Here is an 11,735-nt window from a genome sequence, read left to right on the forward strand (position 1 = left end):
ATTTTATGTTCTGATGGGCCCCTTTTGATGCAAAGAGGTTGATGCGACTATATACTAACCTTTTTTTTTTTTTCAGAACATACGCCCAATACGTGTTGAAAGCTCATGCAGACATGTAGCATAAAATAAAGCACACCAATTCTAAATAAAACAACACTTCATCATGTATCAAAGGCCTTGATTTCAATTGAAAAATTCTTAGTAAAACAATCCGGTAAACCATCACCTCAATAAGACAACTACAACATGCATCAACCACTAAAATCTCGATCATTGAGAAATTAACAACAACAACAACAACAACAACAGTACACAAACACAACAACAAAACGAACAATTCAATTGGCTGGCTGGATGTTTCGCCCTACGTCATCTACTACAATTTCACCCTGAAACATTATGCAAGAAATTGTGACAGCAAAAATGTTCACATTACAGTAATTCTCACATATCTTCAATGTTTTTTTGTTTTTTGTTTTTTCCATCATGGTCATGCAGTTATTAGAACGTGAATGCTTACGCACATCTGCGCTCTGTTTTGAGATTCAGTTTAAACCAATGTAGAAAAAATATAAGACTTTAAAGGGGGACACCAAAGAAAACAAAATTGTACAGTAGGCAAAAATACATCTTTTCAACCTGTCAGTCTTCAAATACATAGTGTTCACCACTACTACCAGTGCACGAGGTCCGACTCGTAAAGTAATCACAGCCGAACACTAAAAGAAAATACTCCTAAACATTGTGATAAACTTCCGTGTTACCATGTTTTAAATTCATGTTCATCATGGAGCAGCAGCGGACCTTCACATCTGCCACAAGAACATCACATTAAAAAATAAGTTTGGCACAACTGTGCTAAAGTACTAAAATTAAATTAAAAATATCGATGTTTGTTAATCACAACATAGCAACTGAAAAAATATATATTTCTGAATACTAAGAATCCTGATAAATTAAGTCAATTCAAAACAACAGTCTACAAGTCAAATTTAGACACACTTCGAGTAACATGCAAAATCTGTCACGTGATCATGATGAGCGTCGGGAACCTCTGGAGAAGCTTCGTTGGGTTGCACGCACTGAACACCAGGCTTTAAATAATCTCAAACACGCGCACAAACTCACACATTACCACAGCAAATATCAATGTCAATGTCTCAGATCTCACTGTCTGCTTATTCACTGAAATGTTTATTTGAAGAATTCCTCACAAGAATGACGATCCCAGATATCCTCCTTTCTTTCTTTTTTTTGCTTCATATATTGCTTTAGAGACGTTTTGGGGAAGCCCTCGAAATTCTTCCCGCAAGCTTCTTTGAGCTGGGACTGGATTCAAATGTTCAATACACTCGTTTATTGGTTCATTGCTTATCCATGAGTAAAGGCCCATTCACACCAAATTTGATAACGATAAATCATCCACACTACAGCTATAACAATAATGACACTCCAGAAAGGAAAAAAAATATGTTCTCAGAACATTTTGCTAATGTACCCATTAAGATGTGAAAGCGTTATAAAAAAAATGTGATTTCTGAATATTCCGTTTTTTAAATGTTTTGAAAATGTTTGGTCTTCTAAAACAATTCCATTGTATCATTTTGGAAACATGAGAGCGTTACTTTCGAATGTTCTCTGAACAAAACGTTAACAATTTAAAAGATGAATGTCCAACTAAAATGTTTAAGAAAAAACCTTCCAAGAAAACAATATTGTTGTAACCACTTTCAGAATGATTTTTTTACTAACATTCTAGTTAAATTAATGACAACATTATATTATACATTAACATAACATTATACATTAACGTTAAGGAAACATTCCATTTTATCATTTTGCAAATGTTACTTTTGAAAGCTCTCTGGATGTTAGACGTTAGACAAACATCCGACTAAAACGTTTCAGAAAAAAAACCTTCCATGAAGGATGATGTTTTTTTTTTTTGTGCTAACGTTTTGACGACGTCATTACAGACCTGATAACGTTGAACATTCTATTAACATTACTGGAACATTTATGTTTGTTCATAAAGTTCTGAGAACATTCCCTGTTAGCTGGAACAGAGGAACGATAATCACTTGCACAACTTCACAACATTTTAATCCTACAAATGAACAATAAAACATTGATTGCCAATCAGAATCCATCTGACTTTAAAGAGTTGACAACAAAACTGCTGCATGCTTAAAATAAACAGAACATCAGTTGGTGTGGACACAAATATATTCATCGTTATAGTAATCGTTCTTGGTGTGAACGGGTCTTTAGAATGCATAACCTGCGCGGTATTTCAGCGCGGTAACGTTTCTTCGCAGACCATTTCTAGATGCAAATCTCTGTTAGGAATGTAAGTCGAGCTGACCGGAGAATCGAACAAAATAAGTTCGTAATTTTTTGCATTGCAACTAGGGCTGCATGATAAATCGTATGCGATTGTCCTGCGCATCTCGTCAGTAAAGCCGGTTCTATGATTAGTAGTAAATCTCCATCACGTGCTTTCAGATGGAGCGCCATTTAATACACAGAGCCGTAGTTTGCTGACAAGCTACGTAATATCGCGTTCATAATCGCAGCTGAATCACATTCAATTATGAACGCGATATTTCATAGCTTGTAGTAGTAATAGTAGTAAAACTGTAGTAGTAACATTAGTAAATTGGAGATTTACTACTAATCACAGAACCGGCTTTACTGATGAGATGCACATGACAATCGCATGCGATTTATCGTGCAGCCCTAGTTGTAACAGACTCCGTTCCAGATGTACATGAGAGTTTAGAGTCTCTTGTGGATGCGTCTGCTTGTGTGCGCATTAATTTCGCCAGCAGTTGGATCTCTACACGCAGATCTCTATCGGCGTCGTGACCAGGATGCGGCTGCTAGGTGGGCTGTCTCTGGCCGAGCGCTCGTAGCTGTTGGTGGAAGACACGGAGCTGTTCGTGGACACGGAGGTGAAGTGGTGAGCCGCTCCCGACTCCATGCCGTTGGTTTTGGAAGCTGTCGGAGACAGGGTCTGCTGCTTCATACGATCCACCAGTAGCTCCTCTTCCTCGGACGAAGAAATCAACGCACACTTATTTTACCTACCACCAGCCCTCCCACCCAACATCCAGGAGCTTCCGGAACATGCGCAGAGCTTCCTTTGACCGAGCAGCGGCGCTCCTGCTCCAGGGCCAGGAGCTTCCGGAACATGCGCAGAGCTTCGTCCGTGAACCTGCGCCACTGAGACGGCACCGCGCTCGTCCTCCGCCTCTCCCAGCGCACAAACTCCTCGTAGAAGCTGTCGGAGGGCATGGCCTTCTCCCAGGGGAAGTTCCCGGTCAGCATGCAGAACAGCAGCACTCCGAAGGCCCACACGTCTGTGCTGTAATCCACGCAGAAGCCCTCGTGCTTGGTCGTGTCACAGAGCTCAGGGGCCGTGTACGGGATGGTGCCGCTCACACGCTTCACCGGCGAGCCGGCACGGCGCGTCATGCCGAAGTCCGACAGCTTGACCTTGTGACACTCCTTGTCAAAGATTAAGATGTTCTCGGGCTTGACGTCTCTGTGGACCAGCTTTTTGGAGTGCAGGTATTCCAGAGCGATGGCCACCTGATGGGCACAGCGCTTCGCCGCCGGCTCCGGGAGCCCCACCTGAGCCAGAAGATTGAGAAGAATCAGTCACCGACACAAAAATAATCAGGTGTAGGGAAATTATGCAAGATTTAAAGGGACAGTTCACCCAAAAAACAAAATCGAAAATTCTATAATTCAATCTCTGGAACATCAAAGAAAATATTTTTGAAAACAAGAACAGTTGACGCTAGCCAATGACTTTCATAGTATGAAAAAAATACTCAGTGGACATTCTAAGCTCATTCTTTAAAATCTTCTTTCAGAAAGGTTTCGAACAACGTAATGGTGAGTAAATGGCAGGTCACCCACAATGACATATTTTGGCTGAATATGAACTATGTTTTGTAAACGCATTGTTTTAAAGAAAATATCTAGTAATACTGGCGATCTGACAACATTAACAGTTGTTAAACTAAATCGATTCAACAGTAAATGTGAACTGAGATGAATCATGACAATTCAGAAACAGCTGAATTGAATTTGTTTCAGAATTGATTGATTTTGCAAACTTGACATTAATTGACTAAATCAACATTGAACCGAATTGATCTGAATAATGACAGTATTATCTTCTGTAATTCCTTTATAGCTGGACTGAACATGTTTTATAATTGATAAACTCTGATAAACATTGAGACTGTAATTTACTAAACTGAATCTAAACTGAACTGAATTAAGCCGAATAATAAGTGCTGTCTTGTGTAGAGCTGCTTTAGAGATGAAATTAAATTTGTTTTATAATTAATGAACTTTAAAACACTGCAACTAAATTGATTCAACAATGAAGCTGAGACGAATAATGACAGTTCCGAAATACAGCTGAATTGAATTCATTTCAGAATTGATTTTTTTTTTTTCACAACTGACATTTATTGCACTGAGCTGAATATTAACGCTATTACCTTCAGTAGTTTCTTTAATAGCTGAATTAAAGTTGTTTTGTAATTGATCAACTTTGCAACACTAAACTGAATTGAGCTGAATAATGAGCTGCTTTATAACTGAATCAAATTTGTTTTAGAATCGATTCATTTTGCTACTTTGCCAATGAATCGATGAACTGAACTGAATAATGAGACTAGAGTTTATTTATAGCTTAATTTAACGGATTTAATAATTAATATAATTAACATTGACAGTTATTAACTAAACTGAATCAGCATTAAAATGAATTGACTGAATAAGGGACACTTTAGTTCTGCTGCTTTATAGATGCATTGAATTTGTTTCATAATTGATGAATTATAACACTGTTTCCTGTTTATTACTGTCAAAACTGCTTTATATAAAGCTCTACAGAAATGAAGGTGACTTGACTTTATGGCTTTTTTGTATATTTTGGATCTTGATTAGCAACACCTTTTTTATCCAATGCAAAATAAAAAAAACCAGGTTTTTAAAAAATTATGATTTTGAAAGAAATTATTTTGTTTTATTCATGTGCATTATGCTTGTTAACAGTCAGTGCATCACCTGTGGTGGAATGATATCGAACAGGTCTCCAGACGGTGCATATTCCTGCGCAAAAACATAGTACTCCTCTGTTTCAAACGCAATGCCGATCATGTTGATGATGAAGGGACACGGAGAAAGATAGAGCGAGATGCTGTACTCTCTCAAGAAGCTCTTCAGCTTGGTTGTTTTCTTCTTTAGAAACTTCAGAGCCATCTTGGTACCTATGGGTTGAGGGAAACAAAACATGACGGGTGATTTCTTTTGTTGAATCATTCAATTAAAGCATTTATACTTGCTTAACTTTCTTTTTGCTTACTAAAGACAATTATTTTACTGACAGCTCTAGGTTTGAACAGAAATAAATAAATCTAAACAATTAGGTATTCACAAACTGAGAAACATGTTGGAGTTTGTATAGAAATATAGATATTAACAACAGTCATGTTCCACACATGCATTGTTTCTTACAATGTTTAATGATTTTTCTTGTATGCATTAATTTCAGAACACCTGTTATCCTCTCATAATAATGTTAATGCACATGTTTAACAACATTATCCTTGACAGTGATTGTAAAATAATAAAGCACCTTTGTCAGTGGTATAAAAATAGAGACATAGTTGCTAAGGCAACGTTTCTCATTTAATTTCTCATTGCATTTGGTTTCTATATATATATATAGAAACCAAATGCAATGAGAAATATATATAATTAATTGCAAAATAAAATACCCTGTGAAAATACCCACAAAAGATTATTTAAAGCTATTTTTGTGTTAAATGAGAAAGTAGACATTACAAATTGTAGCTTTAGAAAGAAATATTTTGTTTGATTCAACATAAAATGTATTACACAAAAATTTAGGCCATAACATAACCTATGGACCATAAAAGAAGATAACTTGAGAATCATCTCAGTATTGTTTGTACATACAGTGAAAGTCACTGGTAAACAAAACAGCTTTGTAACAGGCAGTCTTCAAAATACCTTCTTTTATGTTTCATGAGGGTGAGTAAAAGATGACAGAATTTAAATTTTTTAGGTGAACTATCCCTTTAACGTTTTTATTTTTATTATTATTATTTATTTGTATGAAATGGTACACTAAATAAGAAACTAAAAATGCCAGCAGGTGGTGGTAAATGTCTTTATGAGATTCAGGAATGAAGTAACTGGCTCTCTTATGAACGAGTCTTTGAATCATTGATTCACACGATTAGTTCAAAACGCGGAATCATTCAGAAACTAAACACCGCTGTTTAACTCGAAGACGAGCAACAATACTGCTATGACTTAAAGGTAATATTTTCTCTGCAAAATTTAGCAAAAACATAATATTGTGTTTAAAATATAACACAATATCAACTTCTTATTTACTGAACTGTTTTTATAAAATCACATTTAAACACGTGATATTCGGGCCCTGTGGTATTAATATAATGTGCTTAAATACTTTAACATATGTAAAATTAATATTAGTTATTACATACTGCAAATGTGTTATTTAAATTTTTTTAAGGTATCTATTGTTATTATTGATTTAGTTTTTTAATTTTAGTTTTAATGCTTAAATTCATACCAAATGAAATAAAAAAATGCTGCCTTGACAACTGAATAAAATACAATAAGAGTAATTAATTTATGTTTATTTTAATGTAGTGAAAATGTTATGTGTGGTTTTAGTTTAAGTTAACTAAACTAGCGCTGGTTTGTATCTGTGCTGTACCTCTGATCTTATGGATGACAAGGTCCACCTTCCCGTAGGTGCCCTTCCCGAGCTCCCGTAAGACTTCATAGTATTTGTTGACCTCGGCCTTCTCCAGGTTTTGAGCTGTGAAGCGCTGCAGCTCCTCCAGGATGTCGATGGACACGCGTGAGACGACGGGAGAAGAGCTCATTCTGCTGGCGGTCGCTCAGCTTCACTGCAACACAAAGAACAAGGAACAACGCATTTCAATTTAGGAGCCGCCTTCCTCTGCTGAGGACTGAGCAGTGGTCTGCCGCAGGGAATGTAATTATCCTGCAGATACGGGACACGTCCTCCGAGGAGAGGGATTTCACTTCCCCTCATCTAACCTGCTGATCTCTCCAGCGCGTCATGCCTCAGCAGTCTCGCTCTCGCAGTGTTTGGGTGCAGTGGCTTATGCAATATTATAATCGTCTGGACTTTACAGGCTCAAACTCAAATATTTATCACTTTGCTACATTACAAACCATAGCTCAACCGTTCACAAGTCAGATCTGACCAACAATATCCTAAAAGATTGACTAAGATGGTCAAATTAGTACAAATGTATTTGAGAAGATTTAGTATCTGTTACATCACACTTCTTCTGCATCAACCTACTGATCACGTGATTTAAGATGATCCAAAATGCATCTTGAGATTCAACGGAAGAATATCTAACCATAAGCATAAAGAGAGCTGTATATTACACATATATGTCAGTGCAATATTAATTGCGTACCGTTCAATAACTTCAGTGACTTTTAAACACAAAATTGCCAATTACTTTGTCTGTTTCTACTCCTTTACAGAGCAACAGCAGAATCAAGCATAACGTGTAACTGAGCAACACACAGATGCAGTGTTTTCTGAACGAATCAGTGTTTTGAATAAAAAGTTTGAATGAATAGTTCAAACCTGAATGAATCAAGGTTTTGATGAGTTGGTTGAGTGAGTGATTCAATGACTCACTAAGCTGTTTAATTCCTGAATTAAGTGTTTTGATGAGTTGGTTGAGTGAGTGATTCAATGACTCACTAAGCTGTTTAATTCCTGAATTAAGTGTTTTGATGAGTTGGTTGAGTGAGTGATTCAATGACTCACTCAGATGTTTAATCCCTGAATGAAACGTTTTGATTAGTTGGTTGAGTGAGTGATTCAATGACTCACTAAGCTGTTTAATTCCTGAATTAAGCGTTTTGATGAGTTGGTTGAGTGAGTGATTCAATGACTCACTAAGCTGTTTAATTCCTGAATTAAGCGTTTTGATGAGTTGGTTGAGTGAGTGATTCAATGACTCACTAAGGTGTTTAATCCCTGAATTAAGTGTTTTGATGAGATGGTTGAGTGAGTGATTCAATGACTCACTAAGCTGTTTAATTCCTGAATTAAGTGTTTTGATTAGTTGGTTGAGTGAGTGATTCAATGACTCACTCAGATGTTTAATCCCTGAATTAAGTGTTTTGATGAGATGGTTGAGTGAGTGATTCAATGACTCACTAAGCTGTTTAATTCCTGAATTAAGTGTTTTGATGAGATGGTTGAGTGAGTGATTCAATGACTCACTAAGGTGTTTAATCCCTGAATTAAGTGTTTTGATGAGTTGGTTGAGTGAGTGATTCAATGACTCACTAAGGTGTTTAATCCCTGAATTAAGCGTTTTGATGAGTTGGTTGAGTGAGTGATTCAATGACTCACTAAGCTGTTTAATTCCTGAATTAAGTGTTTTGATGAGATGGTTGAGTGAGTGATTCAATGACTCACTAAGGTGTTTAATCCCTGAATTAAGTGTTTTGATGAGTTGGTTGAGTGAGTGATTCAATGACTCACTAAGGTGTTTAATCCCTGAATTAAGTGTTTTGATGAGTTGGTTGAGTGAGTGATTCAATGACTCACTAAGGTGTTTAATCCCTGAATTAAGTGTTTTGATGAGATGGTTGAGTGAGTGATTCAATGACTCACTAAGGTGTTTAATCCCTGAATTAAGCGTTTTGATGAGTTGGTTGAGTGAGTGATTCAATGACTCACTAAGGTGTTTAATCCCTGAATTAAGTGTTTTGATGAGATGGTTGAGTGAGTGATTCAATGACTCACTAAGCTGTTTAATTCCTGAATTAAGTGTTTTGATTAGTTGGTTGAGTGAGTGATTCAATGACTCACTCAGATGTTTAATCCCTGAATTAAGTGTTTTGATTAGTTGGTTGAGTGAGTGATTCAATGACTCACTCAGATGTTTAATCCCTGAATTAAGTGTTTTGATTAGTTGGTTGAGTGATTGATTCAATGACTCACTCAGATGTTTAATCCCTGAATGAAACGTTTTGATTAGTTGGTTGAGTGAGTGATTCAATGACTCACTCAGCCCTTTCATCCCTGAATGAATCAGTGTTTTGATGAGCTGGTTGAGTGAGTGATTCAACGACTCACTCAGATGTTTCATTCCCGAATGAATGTTTCAATGACTTGTTTTATTTCTATATAAATCTGTGATTTTTGATGAACAAATGATTCAGTGACCTCACTTGTTTTTATCATTTGAATAAATCTGTGTTTCTAAATCAGTTGAATGAATGATTACTTCCCAAATGAATCAGAGTTTTGGAGAGTTTTGGACTCGGTCACCTGTTTTGTTTCTGAATGAATAAGTGTTTTTCAACAAATCGTTTAAATGAATGATTCAACAACTCTTCTCAAATGAATCAGTGTTTTGGGCAGAAACAGTTGAATGAATGATTCAGTGATTCAGACAGCTGTTTCATTCCCAGTTGAATCAGCGTTTTAGAATAAAACAGTTTAATGAATGATTCAGTAACTCAGTCACCCGTTTCATTCCCAATTGAACGAATAAGTTCAAGCCACCTAACTAGAGTAAAGATGTAACCTGCAGAAGGAGTCACTGAAAAATCCCCACCACTGACAGAGACTGTCTGGAACAAACACAAACAAGTGGAGTGATACGAACATCCCGATGCTATTTGACAGGGATACCAGCACTCTTGGAAAGACTCAGCCAATAAGATTCAAGGACCCGAGCCAACCTAATCAGACAAAACCGTTGTTCGATGTTGTCAATATAGTTAAATTACCCCCAATTACTCAGTCTGGCTTAAACATCAGCCAAGTCCACTCATTCTAATCTTATTATTACATTGGAAAACAGTGATACATAATGCCTGAATCACAGCCCATCTGTTCCTCAGTGGCACAAACCATTAGTTACTGCCAGTGGAGCAGAAGTGCTTAGCACTGCAGGTTAACAGCCGTGATGGTTTTGGTGCGAGTCAAGTAAACTCACATTTATTTCGATAGCACTTTATACAATGCAGGAAGTTTCAAAACAGTTTCACAGTAATATTGACTTCGACAATGGAACAGCAGTGGAATGACTTTATTATTCACAGCTTATGTTATCGATCGTACACCTGCATTACACATTACATGTCACGACATCTTCCTTCTGCATGCACACAAAACATCAATATATATTTCTGAATAATGCATGACTATGGTGATCTGGGTGGTTGCCAGGGCACAGAAACGTGGGTTGCTAAGGTGCTCAGAGTGGATGATTAGATAACTCACCTCTCCTTAACAAACGGCATGAATTCAGCTGTCTTTCACATTAACGGTGCATGACAAGTTGCATGCTAAACACTTGAAGCTTGTTCAAAGCCCTCACTAACGACCTGCAGCAGGCTTTATTAAACAGACTTCAAACGCAGTCTGCAAATCCGACACATTCGCAACCAGGACTTCATAAAGAGAAGCTGGAAGCTGGGCTGGTGCAATATGACTCACAGGGTCAAATCTGCGAGCGAGTCTGTGTGGCTCAAGGCAGAGAGATGCAAATATAGAAGATCTCTGCTGTAATGTCAAACTCTGACACGCTGATGTACACATTCTGGTACAGGACGTTCTTTGCACACAAAAGCAGGCACAGTCCTTCCTCTGCTTCTCGTCATTAGACAGTCATTTAAAAGCGTGAGACGGTAATGGCTCATTTATTCCCGTGTGCAAGCTATTTTGTCATTCCGCTCGCTCCGCGGTTATCGCAGTCGCAGCCAGGAAAACGCAGACAAGAGGGAAGAAAAGGAAGGGAAAGTCAAGGGAGGTGAAACATGGGCCTTTAATCTCTCTGTTCTGTCTCAGTGCTTCCACACTAGAATATTCATGTCGCTGCCGCTCTGCAGGACTCAGCGGGGTTTGGGAAAGTAGCAGTGCATTTTTCCCTACAGACCCGCTTGTTTTCTTCACTAACCCTGAAAGGCTTGGCTTTCACACACAAACACGATGGAGAAGGATTTTGATGGAAGACTGGTAGAAAGCCAAGCATAAGCTTTTGCTGATAGAGAAGAGTCACATGACATTTGACCTTTGCAACTAATATGTGACCCTGGAGCACAAAAGCAGTTTTATGTCGCTGGGGTATATTTTCAGCAATAGCCCAAAAAAATACATTGTATGGGTCAAAATTATCCATTCTTCTTTTATGCCAAAAATCATTAGGATATCAAGTAAAGATCATGTTCCATGAAGATATTTTGTTAATTTCTTATTGTAAATATATCAAAATTTAACTTTTGATTAGTAATATGCATTGCTAAGAACTTAATTTGGACAACTTTTAAGGCGATTTTCTCACTATTTAGATTTTACATACTGTCCATTAATCCATTTCTGTGGTTCAAACTTTCTCAAATGTTCACTTGCTCTTCAAAATCATTTTTCACGATTAAGATTTTCAATTTCCCAACACACTGCATAAGACATTTAAATTAAAAAGACTCGCAGGGGAAATACCAGAAGTCACTTACTGTGGCAGTACCATGGTATAATGACTGTTTACTGTGGTAACTATATTCATTAACATGCCGTGACACTTCAGAATACAACTGGAAAAATTTTGTTTTTAACAACACACGTCAAAAAATCAACA

General features: G+C 37.3%; 1 pseudogene; it reads right to left on the reverse strand.

The window, feature by feature from the left end:
* Nucleotides 1–2,142: 2,142 nt before the first annotated feature.
* Nucleotides 2,143–7,191, reverse strand: LOC109099876 (annotated as a pseudogene).
* Between the last annotated feature and the right edge of the window lie 4,544 nt (nucleotides 7,192–11,735).

The sequence above is a fragment of the Cyprinus carpio genome, chromosome B12 (assembly GCF_018340385.1).
Source record: "Cyprinus carpio isolate SPL01 chromosome B12, ASM1834038v1, whole genome shotgun sequence".
Classification (NCBI taxonomy): domain Eukaryota; kingdom Metazoa; phylum Chordata; class Actinopteri; order Cypriniformes; family Cyprinidae; genus Cyprinus; species Cyprinus carpio.